The sequence below is a fragment of the Eulemur rufifrons genome, chromosome 30 (genome assembly GCF_041146395.1).
Source record: "Eulemur rufifrons isolate Redbay chromosome 30, OSU_ERuf_1, whole genome shotgun sequence".
Taxonomy (NCBI): domain Eukaryota; kingdom Metazoa; phylum Chordata; class Mammalia; order Primates; family Lemuridae; genus Eulemur; species Eulemur rufifrons.
In genome coordinates, this window is record NC_091012.1 from 11253299 (window position 1) to 11280755 (window position 27457).

The window sequence follows — 27457 nt, forward strand, 5'->3', positions numbered from 1 at the left end:
CACATCAGGGAACTATACCAATCGGATATCAGACTGAGGTGGGGGTGGGGGGAGGGGATGAGTGTATTCCTACATAATGAGTGCATTGCACACCGTTTGGGGAATGGTCACACTTGAAGATGCTGACTTGGGAAGAGGGGGTGGGGAGGGGAGGGATATATACCTACATGATGGGTGCAACGCTCACTGTCTGGGGAACGGACACTCCTGGAGCTTTGACTTGGGGGGGACAGGCGGTACATGGGCAACGTATGTAACCTGAAATTCTGTATCTCCCATAATAAGATGAAATAAATTAAAAAATTGTATATTGAAAAAAATATGGCTGAAGACGTGATAACTTAGCAGCGCCACAGAGATTAACAACTGTCATCAGATGGGTATTCAAGTAAGAAACAGGGCGGCAGGGGGCTTGGGCTATGGCATAGCAGGCGATGGCTGAGAGGCCTTGGTGAACCCGGACGGGGCACACGGGGCAGAAGCGGCCGCTGAGCCCGGTGGAGCCATCTGGGGCCTGGTGAACACAGCCCTGTGCACTGTCCTCCATGCGTTGTATAATTATTTGGGGGCAGCGAAGAGCCCAGCTTTCAAAATGCGTTTTTTCGCTGGGCTGGGCAGCATGCCCGCCTACATCCCGGCCGCCCAGAGCACCATAGCCGCCATCCCCACCTCCGCCTCGGCTTCCAGCCCAGCTGCCACTGCAGTCCACGAGGCTGCTGCACTCCACAGCCCGGAAGGCAGCCGCTTCCGAGCGCCACTCGCCTCCCGGGGGCCTCCAGCCCTCCCAGGCACCTGCCCGCCGGCCTTGGGGAGCCAGGGAGGCGTCTGCTCGGGAGGCGCCAAGGCGGAGCCCTGTGCAGGCTGCTCTTAGCCAAGGAGTGGGACCAGTTCCAGGACCTGCGGAAGTACCAGGACCTGGAGAAGACTCACCTGCTGCCCATTCTCTACTTAAACAGCGTCGTGGGACCTCGCAGCACGCTGAGGCCTCCACCTACAAGTGCTCCACCTATAGCGTCCTGGCCACCATGTACTCAGGCTCAGGGAGCAGCAGCTCCCTCAGCAGTCTGGGCACCACAGGGAAGGCGCCATCCCCACCCCAGCCCCTCACTGTCCTGCAGTTGAACGAGAAGGTAAAAAACTCCCCATCCAGCTTCCCCGGTGACCAAAGAGAGAAGAAGGAGCTGCACAAGTCCCTGCCTTCGCAACGCACGGGCGGCCTTCGACAAAAGGTCCGTCGCAGGCTGAATCCCCACTAGGAGAGGGTGAGGATCCAGTGCACACTGGTGCCCGCAGAACCAGCGCACCAACGCCCTGAATGGAGAGGTGCAAGGAGGTGGCCAAGGAGACCGACTTCTACCACACACTGCAGCCAGCCACTGAGTGCCGAGACCCAGCTGAAAGATGACACTGCGGGAGCGTGGCCTGCTGCAGCAGTCGCAGGAGGACAAGGAGGGACTCCGCGAGGAGGATCAGGAGACTGGAGACCTCTGGGCCCAGCAGCAGGTGTTGAAGCACAGTGGGTCATCCGAGATCCTCAGCAAGCTATGGCCATGGACAAGCGGGAGGTAGTTAAGAAGGACTATGGTCCCCTGTGGAAGAAGTACGGAAGACAGCCGAAAAAGTCGCCATCTACAACTCAGACCTGAGCCGCTTGGAGCAGCTGGGGGAGGAGAACCAGCGCCTGCTGACCTTGACCCAGCAGAGGGACACGGCCCTCCAGATGCAGCACCAGTAGCGCCCTCTTCCTGAGGAGGTTGGAGGCATCCACCATGAGCTGAATGAGGCCCCAGCCCAGAACAAGGGCCTGTAATGGGAGGTGGAGCTGACAGAGCTGAGGACCACACAGGTGAAGACCCCAAGGAGTCAGAGAAATACGGGGAGGAGCGGGATGCTGTGTACAGCAAGCACAAGCTCATGATGAGCCAGGGGGACCAGGTGATCTCTGAGCTGGGCAAGCTGGAGACATGGAGTTGGCTGAGTTCAAGCCAAAGAGAAGCACGTCTGAGATGGTCAGCGAGGAGATGTAGGCACTGTGGCAGGTAACAGTGCACTGAATAATGGCACTTTCATACAAAGGGTGCAAGACTTTTCCAGAACATCGAGGTGAAAGCTAATGTGAAGAGGAATATTTACTTTGATGAATTTTTTTTGTATCTCCTAAGTGTTAACTCAAGCTTTGATGAAATTTTTGAAAAGACTATCATGTGAATACATGTATAATAAGTAATGATAATGCATTAGGTATTGTAATTATGCTAGAAAAACCACCAACTCATTTTCACATCCTGGTATCTGACCACATAATTGTTGGAGGAAAATGACATCAAATAAGGAAAAGAAAATGAAGAAAAAACTTTGAAAATGACTGAGTTGGTAACTACCCTAAAATGTCACAGAATGTCAGATACATGAAGGTGAGTCTGGGATAGGGCAGAGCACTTGTACAGAGGGTTTTTTTTTTTTTTTTTTTTTTGAGATTTTCGAAGTTAACTGTGAAAACTGTATAGAAATGTGGAAAGCACAGAGAAGGACGAAGAACACCTGAATTCTCCGGCGATAAGATGCTGAGGTCTCATGTCTAACAGCAGCTGAACACCCCTCCCGGCACTGAGGCGTGCCCTTCAGCCTGAGGACTGGTTCTGGCCTCTGTAGGAGATTTTGGCTGAGCATGAAGTCCACCTGTCAACTGAGGCAGAAATTTCTTCCAGGCACTGTTCTGAGTGAGCAGGCAGGAGAGAGGAAACCCGCCCCACCCCCTTGCAGTATCCAGGACTGAATTTTGGGTTTTAGTATTGTATTTGGTTGTTATAATTGGCTGTAAATTAGTGACAACATTGCAGCTTTAGGAACAGGAACAAACTGCCCTAAAAGTTCTACAACTATGGACAGGGTGCCATCAACAAACTTTATGCTAGATTGATTCTCCAAGTTATATTTGATAAGAGATATTCTTAATCCTATGATGACAGTTTTACATGTTCCTAAGAATCTGTGTCACAGTAGTCTTCTCAGGTGAGGCCTCTCCTGAGAGAGCTTTCCTGACTCCTGTCCCACAGCCCTTGTCCTCTTCACCAGAGCCTTCCCACTTTTGCAGAGATTTGCTTATTTATATACCATTAAGGGCAAAAGTTCTATGAGAATGAGATTTCCATACCCACGCCTGGCCCTAGGCACTTAATGAATATTTATAGAAAGGATGAGAAAACAATCTGCAAAGTAGATGATATTACCTTCCCATTTCAGGGGAAGTTCTTGAGATTTTACTCCTGCATGGGTCTCATATTGTGTGAGTTCTTTTTGAGTTTTCTGAGACTCACATACCCCAGCATGTAGGGGTGTGGCTTTCACTACAGCACCTACCTGGAGAGAAGAGTGATTGGATAGATTTTCACCCATTTCTGATGCTGAGAAGACATCATTTGTGCTTCAGCAATCTCCATCTTCTTCATCAAGGGGATCCTGTCATTCTTCAGGGTCATAGAATGCTCCAAAGCCTTTCCCTGTGACCACCAGGAAGCAGACCAGTTGCAGCTTAATTCATGAAATGTCTGAGAAGGGGATCACAGCATCAGACTCCTTGGCATCCTGAGGCCAACTGTGACCTGAGAAGGACACATGGGGACCTGCTACCAGGAAGGCACTTTGCAGAGAGGTCTGAACCCTAGGGCCCATCATTGCAGGAGGGCTCTCCTCCCCATAACAGTCATTAAGCCACTTCCAGGAAGGCATTTTTTGAGAAATTTAAATGAGGACCAAGATGTTCATCCCAACATTTTTAAAATCATAAGGAATTGGAAAAACAGAAATGTCCAATAATAGGGGAGTGCATGCCCTGGAACTTTTTCTCATGCATAATAACATTGCTAACATTTTCTGTTTAAAAATAGATTTGACTGTGACCTAGTGTTTTGAAACCTGCTTTTCCCCCTTCACAGACCCTCTACAAAGTCAATGCCACTCGTGGACTTCGTAATGTTTAGTGGCTGCCTATTTGTTAATCTAGGACCCTATGTGATGCATTAAAGTAATGCCTTTTTGATGACCACACAGGTTGTTGAAATCACCTGGTTCTCTCTGAATCACTGCACAGACAAAACACGATCTTGAAAGAAACACACAGACTCATACTATATTCTTCCTTTAAAGTTCCGTATTGCTTATTTAAAAGGAATTTTCATTCCTAATTAGAGCTTTAAGTAACATTCTTTGAGAACTTTTGGAAATTATAAAAATACAAAGAAACCAAAGAAATAAATTTTTCACATAATCCCTATAAGGAACACCCCATTCTTAATGTTTGGCATAGTTCCTCTAGGTCACTTTTTATGGACTGTAAATTTTGAGCTCATACTGTACAACATTGGCTATAATTTTTAAGTTATCAATATAATTGCTATTTCAATAGTATATCATCTCACATAAGCATTTCCTCATGTTTATTAATCTAATTTTTAATAAATGCCTAAGGTTCCAATGAAGGGGCATACATCATTTATTCAACCAATCCTCTATTACTGGACCATTCTCTTTAAGAACAGAAATTATAAAGAAGATTAAATTAGTTTTAGCTGGAAAAAAGAAAAAAATATATAAGTAACCAAGGGAAAAGATAAAAAACACAATAGAAATAGAAAATGGAATTATTTACAGTCACTGCTATCTCTGTCCTGTCCCAGGGGGCCCTGCTGGCTTGGGCCTTGTACATCAAATTATGTCCTCCCTTCCTTCCTCCCTTCTTTCTTTCTTTCATAGATCACCCGAGTAGTGATCCACCTTCCATGTTCAGAGATGGGTGGGAGGCCATAGACAGGAAAAATGCCTTTACCTCTTTTTCCTGCCCCTTAGTGTCATCTATAATATTAACCTCCTCATTATTCACCTTGAAAATGCCTTTGACTGGAACCTCATTTTTCTCCTTTGCTTACCTCAAGCCAGTACCCATAACCACAAAGCCCGTAGATAAAAGAAAAACAGGAAACAACTTAACAGGTAATATTTATTGAGAAGATTAATCCCTTCTGAAACTATGAGAAGGGAACCATAATTAACACATTTTGCAGTTGAGAAAACTGAAGCTCAAAAATGTGGCCCAGATCTCTGAGATAGAAAGTGATGAGATCCAGGATATAAATCTGGGCATCATAATTCCAGAATCTTGAGCAAACCTCTATTTATACTGGCCTTGAAACTAACTGGAAAAAAAAATGGATCCAATTTAGTATATATGTGTCTTGAAGCATAGCACGTATGCCTAAATTTATGGTAATGGCAAGGACAGGTTGAGCATCCCTAAACCAAAAATTTGAAACTTGAAATGTTCCAAAAGCCAAAACTTTTTCAGAGCCAACATGACACATGTGGAAAGTTTCAAATCTGACCTAATGTGATAAGTCACAGTCATAATACAATTGCACAAGACACAGCTTATTCCATATCCCCAAGGGCAAAAAAAAAAAAAAAAACCCTCTCAGTCCTCTTCAGCTGCAGTAGCTCTTTTCTGTGCACACCCATATTTCCCCATGCAAGCAGGCCTGCAAAGGGCAATACTTAATAAAATGGCATGTGTGCAGGCCAGAGGCAGCAATGGCACGTTCCCCATGGTGCCCCACATAGTTTCAAGACCTACATGTATTGCTTACTGTGTTTTTTGCTTATTCTCTGCTTTGTGGTATAAAGATATGTTAAATTGTCAATTCTTACAGATACTCTTATGGGTAACAATGATAAGAAAAGCAGGAAGCATTTACATTTATCTATAGTACAAAAAGTCAGTCTACTAGAGAAACCAGACAGTGGCATAAGTGTAAAACATGTTACAGAAGAGTATAGTGTTGAAATTATCAACATATATGACCTGAAGAAATGGATAAAAAGTTAAAATTCTATGCTAAAAGTGGCAGACAGAAGTTAGTGAACACTGCATAAAGCTAAAAATGAAGATCTTGATTGTGTATCGCAAAAGTAAATTGAGAGTCACAGTGAACACATGCCACTTAATTGTATGTTGATCATAAAACAAGAAAAGATCACAATAGATTAAACATTAAAGAGAACTGTAAGTATTCCAAAGGCTGTCTGCAAGAATTTAAGAAGACATCACATTACATTTTTAAAGATCTATAGTGATAAAATGTGCTAATCATGAAGCAGTGGAGAAATTTATTGATGCGTTTACCAAAATCACTGCTGGTAAAAATTTCATGCCAGAATGAGTCTACAATGCTGATAAAACATCACTGTTTTGATGTTATTGCCCCAGAAAGAAACTGACTACAGCTGACAAGACAGCCTCTGCAGGAATTAATGATGCCAAAGACAGAATAACTGTGCTGGAATATGTAATGCAGCAGGTATGCATAAGTGTAAACTTGCTGTGATAGGCAAATGTGTGTTTCCTTGCTGTTTTCAAGGAGTGAACATTTTACCAGTCAAATGTTATGCTTTAAAAAGGCATGGATTTCTAAGGATGTCTTTTCTAATTGGTTGAACATACATTTTGTAACAGAGACTTATGCTCACCACAGGGAAACTGGACTAGAAAATAACTGCAAGACTTTGTTATTTCTTTTTATTTCTCCAAATATGATGTTGATACAGATGATTTTTTTATTTCTTTACAACAATTTTGCTTGTCTTCCAGCTAAAATTTTCATTAAAAGTAATGTTTATGCCATGTGCTTTCCCCCAATGTAACTTCATTAATTTAATCATGTGACCAGGATATTCTTATATCAATAAATAGTAAATATAAAAACACTTTCTTGAAGAGCATGCTAGCAGCAGCGAACACAGGTGTGAGTGTGGAAAGTTTTATAAAGGAGTTTAGCATGAAGGGATGCCAATAGCTGTTGCCAACACTTGGAACACAGTTACTAAAGATACAATTATGCATGCCTTGAACAAGCTCCGGCCTGAGACTATTTTTAGTGGTAATGGTGAATAAGTTGATGACATTGAAGTTAGGCATATCAAAAGAAAAAAAAAAAGTCTGAGCTCCTTACACATGCAAAGCATTTACCTTGGGAGACCATCAGTAAACTGGACAAAGTGGATATTAAAGAAGTTTATAACACTGATAATGAAGTTCCAGTTGTTTATTCACTGACGTATGGTGAAGTAGCCAAAATGGCTCTGAATAAAAGTAATCATGATAATAGCAAAGATGAAGATGTTGTTAACAAAAGTTAACAACCTATAGGTGACATGGTGAAACGTGTGGCTGGATTACTGAAGGACTCAGAGTATTTTGCATTCTTACAAAACAAGAAATAATGATGGTTTACAAAATCAAAGAGACTACTGAGATGATAAGCACTGTTAATGAGGCAAATGACTCTGGAGGAAACATGTTAGGTGTTCAGCAGAATGCCCTCTCATTTCTAGAGGACCCACTTACTGGCGGTACCTCGATTGCTTTGATTCCTCTTCTCAAATAAAAAGGAAAAGAAAAGAAAGTGTGCAGTAATCTTTTAATGAAATCACAGATCATATGTAAAAACTGCAAGCCTGCCATTATTTGTTGTTGCTGTTGTTTAAAAGCTGAAACAGATATTCTGGTGATGCTACTGTGCTACGTAGCTACCCTGAACATATATATATATATATATTTTTTACTTCATTAATGGTATATACTTTTCTTTAACTACAAATGTATAAGAAAATTATTGATTATTAGTAGACAATTAGGAATGATGGTGACTCCGTACAACCACAGATTGCCCACATGGATAGTTGAGATACTGACATTTTTGCTTTCTTATGATTTTAATGTACAAAAATTTTACTTCATGAACAAAATTATTTAAACATATTCTATAAAATTACATTCAGGCCATGTGTATAAGGTATGCATAAAACATAAATAAATTTTAGGTTTAGACTTGTGTCCCAATCCCAAGATATCTTATTGCAAATATGCAGATGTGCAAATATTCCAAAATTTTAAAAATCTAAAATTTGAACCACCTCTGGTCCCAAGCATTTTGGATAAGACATACTCAACTGGAACATACTAATGAAGTATCTGACAGGAGCACACCCAGCTTCCAGTGGCCACAAGAAAAAAAAATATTACAAGCCCTCCATGAGATCCCTCATATTATAATCCCAAATCCATACTTTCTTCCTCAATGGTAAAAAAAAAAATCAAACTTCTGAATTTGGTTTGCTTATTAGCTTTTAATCAAATAAAATAATACAGAATGTACTGTTTTATGCTAGTCTAATTTCATGATATTTGCAAGTTTCATACATATTTTTAAAATGGCTATAAATAATTTTTATATGCATATCACTTTTGAAAAGATATAAAATCTATTTTTATTAATTATTTCTATTATTAAAGCAGAGTTGAGTTGTTTTGGATAGTCCGGTTTGGAACCTGAGAATATCTTTTGCCTGGTGCCTGATTGTTCAATTTGGAGGCCTGACCCCATATATGCTTGGCAAGCAGAAAGCTGGGATTGCATTCACATCAGCACATTTTGCCAGAGGTTGAGGAAGTGGCCAGGACAAATGTCTTGGTGGCATTTGGGGAACATCATGAGCAAACATCAGGCCTGCTTACTGTTATCTTGGCAATGAATGTTTAGTCCTGGCCAAAATGCTTGGATGCAGCATGGGCCCATGGAAAAATCCACCTCCCATCCTTTATCTGTTCATGAGGTGAGAGGGAGCCCAGTTCTTGTCTTGATGGGAGTCTCTGCCAGGGCCATGGATCACAACTCAGGTCTCTTTACAGCCGGCTCATTTGTGAGACCAGATCCAGGTCAGATCTATTCTTGAATGTATAGACAGGAATCAGCTTCCTAGGATGATGTGAGAGGGACAGCATTCAAATAAAATATGTTAGGAACCCCTGACAATAAAGAGTAAAAACACAAATAATACAAAAAAAAAAAAAAAAAACAGATGCAAGAGCTATGAAAACATTTCACAGTAAAAAAAAAAAAAAAGTGCAAATGGTCATTTCCCACACAAAGAAGCATCCAACTTCAATGGTGGTTGGAAAAAATAAATTAAATTAAAAATATATGTGTGTGTGTGACCACACACACAAAAAATATGTTTTTTGTGACCATCAGATTTTAAAATTAAGTGGTTCCTAATCCTATATCTTTTTCTGATCAGTAGTTTGTACATGCTTATACAGAGTATAAAGGACCAAAGAACTTTTGAAGAATAATTAAGGAATATGTGTCAAAACTTAAAAGATGCGTGCTTTTGCATATAGAACTCTACATCCTGGAAGGCATCTGATAAGAACACTTGAACATCTGCACCAAAGTGCCCACACTAGCCTGCTGCTGGTGGACATGTAAATAATAGCAAAAAAGGAAAAGGAGGAGAACGAGGAGGAAGAGGAGGAGAAAGAGGAAGAGAGAAGTACACATATGTGAGGAATCCTCTTGGTCATCATGGGGTTTTTTTTTATTTCATCTTATTGTTATGGGGGATACAGAATTGCAGGTTACATACGTTGCCCATGTACCACCTTTCCCCCCAAGTCAGAGCTCCAGGCGTGTCTGTTCTCCAAATAGTGTGCGTTGCACCCATCATGTAGGTATATATCCCTCTCTTCCCCAACCCCCCTTCCCGAGTCAGCACCTTCAAGCGTGACCATTCTCCAAACAGTGCGCAATGCACTCATTGTGTAGGCATACCCCCATCCCCACCCCCACCCCCCACCTCAGTCTGATATCCCTATTCAATAAATGGTGTTGGGAGAATTGGTTAGCCACTTGTAGAAGACTGAAACAGGACCCACAGCTTTCACCTCTCACAAAAATCAAATCACGGTGGATAACAGATTTAAACCTTAGGCGTGATACAATCAGAATTCTAGAAGAAAATGTAGGAAAGACTCTTACAGACATTGGCCTAGGTAAAGAATTTATGATGAAGACCCCCAAGGCAATCACAGCAGCAACAAAAATTAATGAATGGGACATGATTAAATTAAAAAGCTTCTGCACAGCCAAAGATACAGTCACGAGAATAAACAGACCACCTACAGAATGGGAAAAAATTTTTGCATACTACACATCAGATAAAGGACTGATAACAAGAATCTATTTAGAACTCAGGAAAATCAACAAGAAAAAATCAAACAACTCTATCAAAAAGTGGGCAAATGACATGAATAGAAACTTCTCAAAAGAAGATGTAAGAATGGCTAACAAACATATGAAAAAATGCTCAACATCCCTAATCATCAGAGAAATGCAAATCAAAACCACAATGAGATATCACTTAACCCCAGTGAGAATGGCCTTTGTCAAAAAATCCCAAAACAACACATGTTGGCGTGGATGTGGAGAGACAGGAACACTCATACACTGCTGGTGGGACTGCAAACATCATGGGTTTTTAAGATAAGCCACACCCCAGAAGGTCACAGAAATAAAACAAATCAGGGAACCCATGAGGACCAAACGAGCAGGGAACTAGAGGGAAAAAACACCCTCAGAGTGCCTTTCCTTTCAGTTTGCTGATGCTTCAGTTGAAGTCTCCTGGGAATCTTCCACAGTAGGATCTTCCTTTGCAGCTCTTCTTTCCTGTAGAACAATTTATGTTAAGTGTGTGGACACATCTCAACTTACTGTTTCCCTTGGGAGATGGGAAGAAAGAGTAGAGTCCTTGCTCATATTTGAAAGTGAAGGAAGCACTGAAGGTCCTGCAAACTTTGCCAAAGTTTCTCCTACCCTCATGTTATATCAGTACCCAACTCCAGGCAGTCCCCAACCCCCATAATGTTCTGATGCACAATCAAGACACACTTTCATTTGGAATCCATTGCTATTCTACCTGCCATACACAGTTTCAAGATATCCCCATATCCCATCCAAAATGATCCTCCAGGTGTAGCATGTGCTCCTGAGTGAGGAATTCTGGAATATACTGTGCTCTTTGTGTATTTCTGCTGAGTTCCTCTACCCATGCTTGGAGAAGGCAGTAAACACAGAGTAAATGGGAGACACTGGGAGGTCCAAGGATGATTTCAGTCCTTCAGATGTCTCACCTTTGCTGTTGTTTCTTCTGTCAGTCATGGTGTAGAGGCCCAGAGTCTGGAGTTGCTGGGGCTCCTTTGGCTGCATATTCACCTTATTTTTCTTCTTTGCGCCCAAGGGCTGTGGGACAGGGCCCCACCTCACTCTTCACTGAGCACCTCCACATCTTTATCATGTGCCCTAAAACCTGATAATCCTTCCACAGTCTCTGTGGGTTGAGAAGTAGGGAGGTCAGTAAGTCAGCATCCATCACAGGCAACTCTCAAAGGTTAATTTTGGGACAGGCTTTTTGGATTTGTGTATTTTTTTTTTTTTAGGACAAGACACAGACAAGGGGCCCATTAGGTCTCTGAAAACTCATAATGCAGTAGTCATATCCACACCCATTATGAACAGAAACACAAGGAAAATGTGCCAAAAGGTGTAAGAATGATAATAATCCAGCTGAATTTATCGGCTCAGATTACAGATGCTGAATAAATTCTACAGAACACAGTGGAACCCCGGGATGACTGACGTAAGGTAGAGGGGAGGTTCCCCTTTCCAGCTGCACTCTTTGCTTCCTCTAGAATTAGCAGTCACTTAGGTTAGCATTTTTTGTTTGTTTGTTTTGTTTGTTTGTTTGTTTGAGGCAGAGTCTCACTCTGTTGCCCGGGCTAGAGTGCCATGACATCAGCATAGCTCACAGCAACCTCAAACTCCTGGGCTCAAACAATCCTCCTGCCTCAGCCTCCCAAGTAGCTGGGACTACAGGCATATACCACTATGTCTGGCTAATTTTTTTATATTTTTAGTTGCCTGGCCAAATTTCTTTCTATTTTTTAGTAGAGACAAGGTCTCACTCTTGCTCAGGCTGATTTTGAACTCCTGAGCTCAAACAACCTTCCCACCTCGGCCTCCCAGAGTGCTAGTATTACAGGCATGAGCCACTGCGCCCGGCCCTAGAAATGGTTCTAATCAATTCTAAACAATCACATTTGATCTAATCATCTCTCTCACTTTCAAGATAGGAAAGTATATTTTATTTTGTTTTGACTTTTTCTCTACATTGTCATTTTATAACCTATGTGTGTATCTAATACAATCTAATATATTTAACATTAGTCATTCCTAAGTATCTGAGAAATTATAAGATCTATGTATATAAATTTAAAACTATATATTATTTTCTTCATGTGCAAAAGGTATACGTGTGTCAATATGTGGTCTGTTTAATTCTGGATCTTGAAATATGGGCAATGTCTTAAATACTTCTGCATGGGAATTGAGCCAGAAATCATATGGAGATGAGTCTCCTGCATTCCTGTCCCTGTGACCCCTGGGTTTGATATCCTGCTTTACAACACAATGACAAGACCCCCTAAAGCATCTCCCCTCATCTGTTTCTAAGTCCCCAGTGCAATCGCAACCTCAAACATTCCTTACTGAGGCTATGATGAGTGGCAGAAAGGAGAAATATCTTCAGCCACACCTGCTTATAAAAGGAAGATCCAGCAGAACAACACACACTCTGAATCTGGACATGTAAGAGAGGGGACTTTTCACTTGAGCTTCAACATGGATTTGAGAACTGAAGACCCAGACCCCTATTCCACCTCTATCCAATGCCCCACTGACCAGCCCCTTTCCAACAGATCTGCTTTACAGAAAAAGGCCCAGAGAAAGAGGAGAAATCATTTAAATAGATAAGACACTCAATTTCCATTCCAGTGAGAACCACATCCCAAGGCAAGGCAAGGCCTTGGGCTGTTCATATAGAGGCTGGAAAGAAGGGTAAAGTTAGGAATAATGAGTGTGTGTCTTTTGTAGCATTTTATTCTGAGATTGGAGATGGGAAATGGCTTGTAGCCATCAAGGGGCTTTGATAAATGTAGCCATGATCCCCCGATCTGTATTTTTCCTCTTCTCTTTTGACACTGGCTGAGCAGCCTCAGTTGAGAGAATGTCCCACAAATATGCATCACAGATAGACTATGGGACTCTGCGCTTCATGACAGCTGAGTCACCTAATCTTCCTTTTGCTCCAAGATCAAAGCCCAATGCAAATGAAAAGAAGAATTCCAAGGAAAACAAGCTCAGAGCCGGAAACAGCACTGCTAGATCAGGTAAGTGTTGGCTCTTCCAGATGAGGACGGACAGGGGACAGATTAACAGTCTCCCCTGGAAAGGGAATTGGGAGCACTTTGGCAGCCAGGGCCTCTCAGATCCTGGACTCTGGAGAATGGAGGAGAACCAAGTTCTGGTGACTCCTTCAGCTCCTGATTACCCAGGAGGTACTAGGGCTTCTAAGGTGTTTGGTTGGTTGGAGGCACTCACTCAAACTCTCATTTTATCCACAGAATCACAGTCTAGTTCATGTGGGGAAACTCCAGGAAGAGGAAAATTAATTGCAAGGACAGCTGCCAAGATAGAGCAGTGGGTAGAATTTTGCTTTTTTGCCCCAAAGGGCAAATAAGCAGGTAGCTTATTCAGGACTTGGACAGAAAGAGTGTTTCTCAGTGGCCGAGAGGATTTTAGCACCCCACATTTAGAGAGCACTCAGAAGAGGTTCAGCTTTGTGTCATTAGGGAGAATGAGTGGGTCAGGAAGCAGGAGGAGTGCATCGGGGTTCACCTGAAGGTGCGTGGGGAGGCTCCAGAATGAGCATCCTTGGGCACTGTTCTGCTGAGTCTGTCACTCACATGTTTCCTGCACAGAGAAGATGAGCACAGCTTGGCTTTGGAAAAGAAAGCAAAGGCAGTAAGTGATCTACAGATTGAATGCAATCCCTATTAAACTACCAACATCATTCTTCACAGACGTAGAGAAAATAATTATACACTTTGTATGGAATCAGAGAAGACCCCATATAGCAAAAGCAATTTTAAGCAATAAAAACAAAATGGGAGGTATTAATTTGCCAGACTTCAAACTACACTACAAGGCTGTGGTTCTTAAAACAGCCTGGTACTGGCACAAGTGCAGGGACACAGACCACTGGAACATAACAGAAAATCCAAATATAAAACCATCCTTATATAGACACCTAATTTTTGACAAAGCAGGCAAGAGCATACTCTGGGGACAAGAATCCCTATTCAATAAATGGTGCTGGGAAAATTGGTTAGCCACATGTAGAAGACTGAAACAGGACCCACAGCTTTCACCTCTCACAAAAATCAAATCATGGTGGATAACAGACTTAAACCTTAGGTGTGAAATGATTAGAATTCTAGAAGAAAATGTAGGAAAGACTCTTACAGACATTGGCCTAGGCAAAGAATTTATGAAGAAGACCCCTAAGGCAATCACAGCAGCAACAAAAATAAATGAATGGCACATGATTAAATTAAAAAGCTTCTGGACAGCCAAAGAAACAGTCATGAGAATAAACAGACCACCTACAGAATGGGAAAAAATTTTTGCATACTACACATCAGATAAAGGACTGATAACAAGAATCTATTTAGAACTCAGGAAAATCAGCAAGAAAAAATCAAGCAACCCTATCAAAAAGTGGGCAAAGGACATGAATAGAAATTTCTCGAAAGAAGATATAAGAATGGCTAACAAACATATGAAAAAATGCTCAACATCCCTAATCATCAGGGAAATGCAAATCAAAACCACAACGAGATATCACTTAACCCCAGTGAGAATGGCCTTTATCAAAAAATCCCAAAACAACACATGTTGGCGTGGATGTGGAGAGACAGGAATACTCATACACTGCTGGTGGGACTGCAAACTAGTGCAACCCCTGTGGAAAGCATTATGGAAATATCTTAAACAGATTCAAGTAGACCTGCCATTCGATCCAGCAATCCCATTATTGGGCATATACCCAAAGGAAAAAAGGTCATTCTATAACAAAGACACATGTACCCGAATGTTTATAGCAGCACAACTCACAATTGCAAAGATGTGGAAACAACCCAAATGCCCATCAATACATGACTGCATTAGTAAAGTGTGGTATATGTATACCATGGAATATTACTCATCTATAAGAAATAATCAAGATATAACATCTCTATGGTTCTCCTGGAGAGAGTTGGAACCCATTATATTAAGTGAAGTATCCCAAGAATGGAAAAACAAGCATCAGATGTACTCACCAGAAAATTGGTTTCCCTGATCATCACCTAAATACACATCTGGGAACGATACCAATCGATATCAGACTGAGGTGGGGGGAGGGGGGAGGGGATGAGTGTATGCCCACATAATGAGTGCATTGCTCACCGTTTGGGAAATGGTCACTCTTGAAGGTGCTGACTCGGGGAGGGGGGTGGGGAAGGGAGGGATATATACCTACATGATGGGTGCAACTCACACTGTCTGGGGAACGGACACGCCTGGAGCTTTGACTTGGGGGGACAGGCGGTACATGGGCAACGTATGTAACCTGAAATTCTGTATCCCCATAATAAGATGAAATAAAAAAAAAAAGAAACCAAAGGCCTCTGACATTGCACACAGCAGGGAAATTGAGGAGACCTGTGATCCTGTGGTAGGGGTCCACAGAGGGTGCATCAAGTGGCCCAAATCTCAGTTCCCAGATCACCTGCTGCCACTTCAAAAAAGACTGGTCACCTCCCTCCATTCTATGTCTGAGCCATTTATCAGGACTTAGCTTTGGTGTGGACATGACAAGCACATTTTCCACTTATGTGGGAGCAGCTCTCTGAGCCCACCTGGGTGCAGGGGCCTGTGAGCACAGCAGTGCAGACCTAAGCCATGGCCACCCAGGTGGCCTTTATACTCCCTGCTGAGGGCTGGCTCACTACACTGCCTGATCCTAGGGATCCAGCCCTGGGTGGAGAAGCTCACAGCTCCTCCTAGCAGGGAGATGAGCTCACCCCTTCTGTTGGGGTAGCCTAGTAATTTAGGGTGGCTTAGGGATATTGCTGGCCTAGCAACCCCTGTGGACGTGACAGTCTGCATGAGTGTGGCTAGTTTCCAAATATTAAGGACATTCCAAGGGCAGGAGGAACTGAAAACAATACCTCACCTGGGGCAGAAAACTGCTCCAGGACTATTAGAAATGTCCAACCTTCTAGAAAACTAGCCTGGCCAGAATCCTCAATTTATGTTCCTATTTAGTTTTAGGCTAGAAACAGCTTTGCTGAGATCAATGTGTATCTAGGTATTTTAATCTATATAGTAATCTTTATAGCCTGATTGTATGACTTATACCCGAATGTTGTAATCATTATGGAAATCTTTAGAACTTGTTTGCTTATGGAATATCTTTAGAACATGTTTAATTGTATGATGCTTGATGATCTTTTGTTCTTGAGATGAATAAATATGAGTGAGGAATTAGTCTCGAGACTCCTGGTCTGCAAAGCCTTGAGTCCCCTGACCCCACTCTTTTCTCCTCTATTGTCTCTTTTCTTATTCCTGCATGACGCCCTGTCTTTGATGCCCTGTCTTTGACCCTGTCAGCTGGGGAATTCCTGGCACCCTTCCCAGGATAAGAGATCATAGCCTGTCAGCGGATCAGATGAGGCTTGAACTGGGGGCTCCCTTACCCTATTCAGCAGAGGATGCAGCTCTGGGAGCAGGACGAAAAACCTGCTGCTTCTCAGATTCTTCCAAATGTCCAGCAGTAACAATTTTGGACACACTGTTAGTAAATTACAAGATCAGGGGAGGTCCTAGTAAAGGAACTTGAACAATATAATCAGAATGTTTAACTCGGAGTTTCCTTGATGGCTAAGATTACTGACAAGTTTTATAACTCATGTAATATGGCTGATGTCTTTTGGATGTTTTATGACATTCAATTCTTTATAATTAGAAACATATTAGAGTTTAATTATTTGTATGTGTTTTTATATTATAAAGAGTATCAAAAGGAATATATATTGATATTCTTTTTTAATTCAGAAAAAAATGTAGATCTTCACTTTCCCAGTCCCAGTCAATGGAGGACTGATATCCACTAACTTTTAATAGCATTCTCTAGGGAGAAATGTTTACATTTTTTTCAGTTTGATGAAATCATGGTGAAATATCCATGTCATTGTGGTTTCCTTTTCATTTTCTTTATATAAAATCTCAGCCAAGGTATGTAAAATGCTTACTGATAATATGTACTTTCTCTATGCTTTTCATATTGGTCACTAACAAAAAGGAAAAAATATTTATTCTCTACCTAGCTCATGTTCTTTGCCTAATTTTAACCTTTCTTCCATTTTATGTTTCAATTGATCTTATGTTATTGTAGGATATTAATTCTAATATAGTGTTGAGCCTAAGAATATTGAGTTATAGAAATGCCCCCTGTATTTCTGGAGACAGTATTTGATTTCAGAAGTCAAATAAGGCTTTGCCTTAAAGAAAAAATAAATGTGTAGTTCAAAAGCTGCCTCGTCTCAGGAGGGCATCTCCTTGGTCAGTAATAGCTGCACTTCAAAGAGACAGCTGTAAACTGGGCCTATGGTTCTCACCTGTTTTCAAAGACAAGGCAGGCCTCCCTTAGAACCAAAAGGTTGCCTGAGCTGACAGGCAAGGACCCCCAGAGATGAGAGCTGATGAGATAGATATGCTAATGCCCAAGCTGGGCCCAGAAGGAACCATGTGGTTAAAGTAATTAACACAAAGCACAGCTCATGTTGACTTCTGAGATCATCTCTGTCTCCAAGAACACAATCATCGGAGCCAAGATGTCTCTGTTTTTTGCTAAAGTAATAGCCTTATCATAAAACTTAGAAGTTTGCCCCAAGAAGAATTTATAACTCATTGTTCCCTTAGTTAGAGTTAGTTAAAGGATCTGTAGTAGCCTTTTAGGAGACTTTGACCCTAAAGCAAACTGCCTGTTAGTATGAAAATCCCGTTGCCCTTGGCAACTGGAGCCTGTATCTACCCTATATAATACCTGTGTGGAGTTTCAGTTGAGGATATATTTTATGCAGGTAAAAATATATCTGTCCGGATACCCTCCTTTATCTATTTTCATAAACCTTTACTTTATAAACTATATCTTTGGCTCTGTGTATTATTATTGCCATTACTTTATTTTTTATTTCTGTTTCCTACTATTTTTTTCATCCTTTGTGATGACCCCTGCCTGAGAGACCTGATCGGAAGAAAAAACCTCTTTACAGGGAGCGTAGCTAACTCCCTGCAAACTGGTGTAGTCAACTTAGAGATCTGATCAGAAAAAAGAGAAAAAAACTTCTTTGCAGGGAGCATTGCTAACTCCCAGCACCCTTTCAGTATTTACGTTCTCTAAAATACATTAAATCAATCAAAAGACATATTTTGTCTGAGTAAATTGAAGAAATATGATCCAACTCTATGTTTTCTACAAAAGACCTACTTTTTTGGGGTGGGGGACAGAGTCTCACTCCGTTGCCTGGCTTAAAATGCCATGACATCAGCCTAGCTCACAGCAACCTCAAACTCCTGGGCTCAAGTAATCCTCCTGCCTCAGCCTCCTGAGTAGCTGGGACTACAGGCATGTGCCACCATGCCCAGCTGATTTTTTCTATATATTTCTAGTTATTCATCTAATTTCTTTCTATTTTTAGTAGAGACAGGGTCTCGCTCTTGCTCAGGCTGGTATCAAATTCCTGAGCTCAAACAATCCACCCTCCTTGGCCTCCCAGAGTGCTAGGATTACAGGAGTGAGCCACCACACCCAGCAAAAGGTTTACTTTAGATGTAAGGGCACAGAGGATTGTAAGTAGAAGAATTGAAAAAAGTTATTGAATGCAATGTCAAATACTCCCACATTGACAAAATATATGTTACATCAAAAATTGTCATAGGGGATAGCAAAGGGCATTATATAATGATCAAAAAGTCCATTAATCAGGAAGCTATCACAAGTATTAATCCATATGCATCTACCATTACAGCTCCCAAATATATGAAGCAACTTTTTACAGAATTGAAGCAAGAATCAGACAATATCACAAGAACAGTAGTATAATTTGATACCACCCTTTCAATAATGAAAAGAAGTCAAGAGACAACAGAACAAAATGAAACAGAAGATGTGAACACTATAGATTACACCTAAAAGTCTTATACTGAACTCTCCACTCTACACACTATTTTTAAGCAAACATAGCACATTATAGCAGATAGACAACCTGCTAAGCCACAAAACAAGTCTCAACAAATTTAAGCACATAAAAATCACACAAAGTATTGTTTCTGACTACAATAGAATAAAACTAGAAGTAAAAATCAAAAGGAAAGTGATATGTCCACAACTATGTGGAAATTAAACAAAAAACTACTGAAAACATTTTTTTTTTCAAAAGCTAAAAGATTTAATATTATTAATATGTCAATGCTACCCAAAGTGATCTACAGATTTGATGAAATCTCTGTCAAAATACCAATGCAAATTTTTACAGAAGTGTTAAAATATTCTAAAATTTCTATGGGATCTCAAAAGATTAAAAAAAAAACCAGAAGAAACAATATCGTAATAGAAAAACACAGAAGCAACGGATTTTCTGATTTCAAAACATATTACAAAGCTATGTTATTCAAAACAGTGTGGTGCTGGCATAAAGACAGACAAATAGATGATTAAATAGATTTAAAAGCCCAGAAATAAACACTCATGTATAATAAATATATTGACAACTGATTCTCAGCAATTCTCACCAGAACTTCACAGTGAGGAAAGGACAATCTCTTCAATAAATAAGGTTAGGAATACTGGAAATCCAAACTGGACAAATTAAAAGTTGGACCTTACCTTGTACTATACACATACAAGAACTCAAAATAGAGTGACTTATTTTTTGTAGCCTTTCTAAACTGAATTTTAACATTTCTATTTTAGTTTACTGTTAGTGTAGAGAAGTACTATTAGTTTTTATGTTGATTTTGTATTCTGTAACTTTACTGATTTTTTAAGAGTTCTAACAATTTTGGGGGTGTGTGTAGTTTTTTAGGTTATTTTTTTAAATATAAGATCACTTTGTCTGCAAACAGGGACAATTTGTCTTCTCACTTTCCAGTTTAAATGATTTTAATTCTTTCTCCTCTTTTTCTCACAATGGCTCCCAATACTATGTTGAATAGGACTGGTGAAAACAGGTATCCTTGTCTTGTTGGAAATGTCAGGGAAAAAGCTTGCAGCATTTCCCTGCTCATTATGTTATCATTTTTTTATATATATGGCCTTTATTGTGTTGATATACATACCTTGTATATCTAATTTGTTTAGTGCTTTTATTATAAAGGAATGTTGTCAAATGCTTTTTCTGCATCTACAATAGCTGTAAAAAATTAAGATATATAGCAATAAACTTAAAAAGCTGAAAGATGTAGATACTAAAAACTATAAAATAGGGATGAAGAAATTGAAATACTCATGAATAAATGGAAAGTTACCTTTTTTAATGGATTTGAAAAATAATTTTTAAATGGCCATACTACCCAAAGTGATGTACAACTTCAATGTAATTTCTATCAAAATACCAATGACATTCATCACAGAAATTTTAAAAAATTCCTAAAAATGTATATGAAACTAGAAAATATCCTAAATAGCGAAAGCAATCCTGAGCAAAAAGAACAAACGTGAAGTCACAGTATATGACTTCAAAATTTACTAAAAAGCTATAGTAACCAAACAGCATGGTACTGGCATACAAACATGGATGGATCTGAAGGACATAATGTTAAGTGGAATAAGCCAGAAACAAAAAGACAAATACTGTATGATTGTACTCATGTGTGGTATGTTTAAAAAAAAGTTGAGATCATAGAAGCAGAAAGTAGAACAATGGTTACCAGAGACTAAGGGAAGGGGACGATGAGGTGAGGTTGGTTAACAGGTACAAAATTACAATTAGAAAGAAGAAACAAGTTTTGGTTTTCTATTGCATAGTAAGATGAAAATGGTTAAGAGTAAGGTATTGTATATTACAAAATAGTTAGAAGACCAGCTTGTGGATATTTTCACCACGAAGAAATAATAAATGCATGAGGTAATGAATACACTAAATATCATGATTTCATTATTATACAACATATATATGTGAAACATCAAATTGTATCCTGTAAATATGCACAATTATAAGTGTGAGTTAAAAACATAGACAAAGAATTAAATGTAAGACCTAAACTCCTAGAAGCATATATAAAAGGAAAGCTTCATTACAATTACCCTTTGTAATGATTTCTTGGATATAATATCAAAGTTATCACACAACAAAAGCAAGAATACAGACATGGTACTACATCAGTGTATCCAAAATATCTCAAACTTATTCAAAGCAAAACATGGAATAGATATTTGCACATTTGCAAACATTGCAGCATTATTTACTAAAGACAATACCTGGAAACAAACAAAATGTCCCTTTATCAATGAGTAAATAAAGAAATGTGGCATATACATGTAATGGAATATTATTTAGCCTTAAAAATGTTCATCTTGACACATATTACAGCAAGGACAAAATGTTGAGGATAATATGTTAAGTAAATCAAAGCAGTCAGAAAGAAACAGTTACTGTATTATTATATTATTATATTATATTATTATATTATTATTATTATAAAGTATGTGAAGTAGTCAAACTCACGGAAAGAGAAAGTAAAGTGATGTTTTTCAGGAGCTAGAGAGAGGTAGAAAGAATCATTTCTTGTTTAATGGCTATTCACTTTTAGTTTAATAAGATAAAAATGATCTAGAAATATGCTGAAAAACTAAGTGAATATACTTAACACTACTAAACTGTATACTTAAAAATGTTTGATATAACAATTTTATGTATTTTACCACAATTAAAAATTTGGCTACCTAAAGAGATAATTAGAAAACTTTTCAAAAATCACCTTCAAATAACAAAATTGTTTCTCTCATAAAATAATACAAATTCAAACAACAAATACATTGTGAATTTAAGACTATTTCCTTCACCACTCACATAGATAGGATAAAGCAATCACTGATAACAAACCAGCACACGCACGCACACACATACACACACACGATAAGTCCTGAACAAGCATGGACAATGTAAGTCCTGAACCATGTATGAGCAATTTTTATAAAGTCAAAAAACATACAGATATTTTATAGGCAACATACATATGCCCAATGCATATAGAAATCATGTACCACATTATTTTAAGTGTACAGAGCTGAACATTATCATCCATTTCATAATATTCAAGCTCAAAATAAAAAATACAATGCACTCATCTGAGAAAACATACACTCAAAAGAAACACAGTAATATGGACTTGAAAACAAGAATAAGAGAAATTTTGATACATAAAATACTGAAGATAACATAGATATACTATTTAAAAATAATTCTTTAGTCTTTTCTCTCTGTACTTTAATGGATGCAAATAAAAATAATTCTTTAGCAATAAATTAAGACCCTGTCTCAAAAAGAAGTAATACTTTCGATATCTACAATTTTTAATTGCATGCTGCCATGAAGATTGGTGCTATTTTTACATAAAATATAGAAGCAATAATACAGCCTTTTGAAGTTAAGAAATGCTTGGCATTTCCAAATGAACAACATAAATGTTGTAAAATATGGTATAAATTACTGAAATAAAAATTAAAATTTTGGGATTAAATTATGCCATCATTTAAATATAGGCTGAGAAAATGGATATTAATTTTAATGATTTCTTCTTGCCTACAATAAACTTGAACTTAAATCCAAACATTTTAATAAATATTTGGTGCCCACTAGTAATCTAATTTGCTTCTTACATAACAGGTAAATTTAGCACTTTATTTCAAAACTTTTGAGTCTAAGAACCATGAACAAATTTGACATATATTTCAGAAAGTGAAACATATAGCAGAGTAACATAAGAGAGATGACACAATAGGAGGTCTCCCAGTCATATCCCCACAGCATAATGTGATAGCCATGCTCAAACAAAGCAGCCTTGATTGGAGTTTTGTACTCCAGGTCAGAGTTTTTGATACCCTGGTTGAGCCCAAGTTTGAGGAGGGCCATTTTGAGAAAGCCAGACCATGACCAGGTGGCAGACTTGCCAGTAATAGTCCTGGCAAGAGAATAAAAATGACCACATCCCACTTTAACCTAAGCTATAGCCCATTTGACCTTGATCTTGCCACTAGCACCATCCGTCAAGATACACAGGAGGATTCATATCCACCTGTGTCTCAGGTGAACAGGCCTGCAGATGTTGGTCCTATCTTTGGTCACTGAATCAGTCTAAAACCCACCTTTTTCACCTCTCAGCCATGGTATGGGAAAAATCCTGCCCACATAGGAACACTCAGGGAAAACACTCATCTGTGCTCCTGAATATAGAACCAGTAAGAGAAAAAAAAATAATAACGTTACCTTTGGGGCCGTGCTGACTTCTTAAAATACTATTGAAAAACTGCCATTTCGCTCCTCATCACAACCACCCATTCCTGCACCCTCTGCTTTTGTCTTTACCTCAACAACTCAATGCCAAAAAGCCAAGTCAGACCTGGAAATTATTGTGGGAAAGAATAAACGGTGCAGACAAACCCAGGCACGCCTCGACCCTCTGTGAAGAAAAACCACAAGATCAGCCCCCAATCTTCAAGTGAAGTCAGGCAGGATTTACCTCCGCCTGCCAGGGAGATTTCAGTTCAGGAACATTCAGCCATTTTTCATTTTGTTGCTCTTGGAATCTTAAACGTTTTAAAAGAACTATTATTATTTTTCAAAGGTGGCAAAAAATGAGTCCTAAAGGACTGGCTTTCTCTAAATCTTAGAGAACCAAGGCAGATCTTTAGGAAGGTCCAGTAGTCTTCGCACAAGGGGCCCCTAAAAGCCCAACTAGCCGACAGTGGGTAGTGGGGAAAGAGCTGGCCCTGGCCCCTCCCTGCCCCCAGGCTTTCTTGCTGACCCTGACAGGCCATAAAACTCCATCCCCAGCGTGGCTCCTCTGTGGTCCTTCACACCTCCCCAGTGAGGAAGAGGAGGAGGAAGACCACCCCCCATCCCATTTGTTGCAGGCTTCCCCCACTCCCCACAGGCACTGGCCCTGGGAGCAGGACTTCAAAGGAGATGGGGACACGTGAATGATGAGCAGGATTGACTTTTTTAAAAATATGCTCATGCACTAAAAAAAGTGAGACATGAATTTTACATGTTGTGCGCACAGAAAGGAAGCAGCAGATAGGCACTTTCAACACGTCTGGAAACAAGAACATGAAATGCTGAGACAATGCACTGGACCAGACACCTGAACCTGAGAAGGCCAAAGGTTCAAAGAGCCCCCAAGAAGCAAGTGTGCACAAGAGCATGTGCCTGTGCGTTTACACGTGCGTGTGCGCAGTAGCTGTTACCATCCACTAGCGCCTGTCATTTGGCGGATACAGACACATTAGGAAGAATAGTAAGATTGTGATTCTGTTAATTAAAAAAAATCTCTTTTCTTCTGATAGGTCATAAGCCATGGTAAATTTTCAATTCAACCCTCCAGAAAAATTAGAATCCTAGCAGGCTAACACAAATCACCTCTAAGTGGGATGTCAGGGAACTTCACCCAAATCATTTCAATTCCTTTTATGTCCCCATAACGCTGGTGCCTGCAGACCTCGAATTCTGTCCTCTTCTCACAACAGAGAGAAAAACAAGTATCAAAATGCCTACAATCTCTACTCCTGTAGCTTGCAGAGAAATTAGCAGAAGATGGCTTTACCTTTGTCTATTTCTGAGGGATCTTAGTGTTTTCTCTTTTAATTTCTCTTAGTGTGGTCAGTGGCTGATTACATTTTTATGATAATATTTATAGTTGAATTGTGAATGTCCTGAAGAATGTTTTCTATTTTAAATTGCCTGTGCAGCAAGGATGTAGATCCAATTTTTAGGAATGTCTCCCTTCGTATTTTGGTTAAACAAGTAACACACGTTGACCAGGTGCAGTGCCCCGTGTGCCAGCAGATGTTGCCCGCGGCGCACATCAACTCGCACCTGGACCGCTGTCTGCTGCTCCACCCCCGGGGCATGCGGAATCCGCAGGGGCGCTGCACAGCGCCAGGGAGCGGGCCAAGGGACCCTGGCCGCCGGCGCCAAGAGGCGGCAGCTGTCGGAGAGCTCCACGCTGAAGCAGCCGGCCACCCCGACAGTGGCTGAGAGCAGCGAGGGCGAGGGCAAGGAGGGCGACGACGGCGAGACCCAGAGCAGGGAGAGCTACGACGCGCCGCCCACGCCCAGCGGCACCAGTCCTGTCCCCGACTTCCAGGTGGCCCGCTCCAGCAGCCCCGGGAGGAAGGGGTCCGGAAAGGGGCCGGCGGCGGCCACTGCTGTGGGCAGCTGGGACAAGGCTGAGGCGCAGAAGGAGGAGGAGGCGGTGGGCGACAACGATGGCGATGGAGACGCGGACACAGACAGCAAGAATGACCCGGGGCACTGGGATGTGGAGGATGTCGCCGCCACCGCCGCCGCCACGTGTGGGGCCAGCGGTGGGGGCCGTCTGCACCCCCCCGCGGTGACCGGGGAGGAGATCCGGCAGATGCTGGAGGGCAAGCCACTGGCCAAGATGCGTCCTGACTCGCTGCAGGACTACATGGGGCAGAGCAGGGCTGTGGGGCAGGAGACCTTGTTCCGCTCGCTCTTGGAGACCAACGAAATTCCCTCGCTCATCCTTGGGGGGCCACCGGGCTGCGGCAAGACCACTCTGGCTCACATCACAGCCAACAACAGCAAGAAGCATAGCACAAGGCTTGTGACATTGTCTGCAACAAATGCCAAGACAAATCATGTGCGAGATGTCATAAAACAAGCTTAAAATGAAAAGAGCTATTTCAAAAGGAAAACCATCCTTTTTATTGATGAGATTTATCGGTTCAATAAATCTCAGCAGGACACTTCCTTCCTCACGTGGAATGTGGGACAATCACCCTGATCGGGGCAACCACTGAGAGCCCTTCCTTCCAGGTCAATGCTGCTCTTCTGAGCTGCTGTTGGGTGATTGTTCTTGAGAAATATCCAGTAGAGGCAATGGTGACTATTTTAATGCGAATGATCAACTCACTGGGAATCCACGTCCTACACTCTAGCCGTCCCACTGAACCTCTGGGCCACAGCAGCAACAGCAGCTCTGAGCCCTCCGTGATCACAGAGGACAAAGCAGTAGACACTCTGGCTTACCTCAATGACAGGGATGCCAGGGCTGGGTTGAATGGGCTGCAGTTGGCTGTGCTGGCCAGGCTAAGCTCCAGGAAGATGTTCTGTAAGAAGAGTGGGCAAACCTATTCTCCCAGCAGAGTTCTGATCACTGAGAATGACCTGAAGGAAGGCCTGCAGCGATCCCACATTATGCATAACCGTGCAGGAGAGGAGCACTACAACTGCATCTCCGCCCTGCACAAGTCCATGCGGGGCTCTGACCAGAACGCCTCCTTCTACTGGCTGGCTCGCATGCACGAGGGAGGAGAGGAACCGCTCTATGTAGCAAGGAGGCTCCTGAGGTTCGCCAGCGAGGACATAGGTCTGGCAGACCCATCTGCGTTAACACAAGCAGTCGCTGCCTACCAAGGCTGTCATTTTATAGGCATGCCTGAATGCGAGGTGCTTCTGGCCCAGTGTGTAGTCTATTTTGCCAGAGCCCCAAAGTCCATTGAGGTATTCAGCGCCTACAGTAACATCAAAACCTGCCTGAGAAACCACCAGGGCCCTCCGCCCCCGGTGCCTCAGGGCCTTCTGCACCTGAGGAATGCGCCAACCAGGCTGATGAAGGATTTGGGCTACTGCAAAGGCTATAAGTATAACCCCCTGTACAGCGAGCCTGTGGAGCAGGAAGACCTGCCTGAAGAGTTGAGAGGAGTTGATATTTTCAAGCAAAGGAGGTGCTGACTCTTTTAGGTTATGACAGCAGAAGGATGTTTCTTTTTTTAGGAAGGGCCAGAAAGAAGGAGTAACTGGACTGTGAAGTTGGTTACCTGGTAGAATTTAAAACAGACCAACATTTTGTGCCAGAAATTTAAGAGCTCTGTAGGTGGAGGTGCAGTTACTTCAACTAAATGTGTGACATTGAAATTGTGTTCATTTGCACTCTGTGCAATGGTTATGCTTATGAAAATATCTGGCAGCTTTGTGCAATGAATTAATGTTATAAGGAATTATCTGTTTTGTCATAATATTTAAGTCATAATGTCATTTCAGAATTCAGTTCTGTAGGATTTTTTTTCTTTAAAAATGTATATTCTGGGTAGTTTTAATTGGTAAAAAAATGTAATTGTGATTTAATACTGCATAGTGTTTTGGGTATTTTTTTATATGCAAAGGTCTTACAAGCCGATAAAACTATTTTAAATAAAAAAAAACAAGTAACACACGATAACTTGGATGGAAAATCATAATTCAAAAAATAGAGATGAGAAATAAGAAAAAAAAAGATAATAAAAAGTCAACATCCCACCCTCTAGAGGTAATCACTGCCAACATTTTGTGTATGGCCTTGGGGACTATGCATATGCGGGGGTCTGTACATGTACACACACA

General features: G+C 41.0%; 1 pseudogene; it reads left to right on the forward strand.

The window, feature by feature from the left end:
* Positions 1 to 1809: 1809 nt before the first annotated feature.
* Positions 1810 to 26809, forward strand: LOC138378427 (ATPase WRNIP1 pseudogene; annotated as a pseudogene).
* The last annotated feature ends 648 nt before the right edge of the window (positions 26810 to 27457 follow it).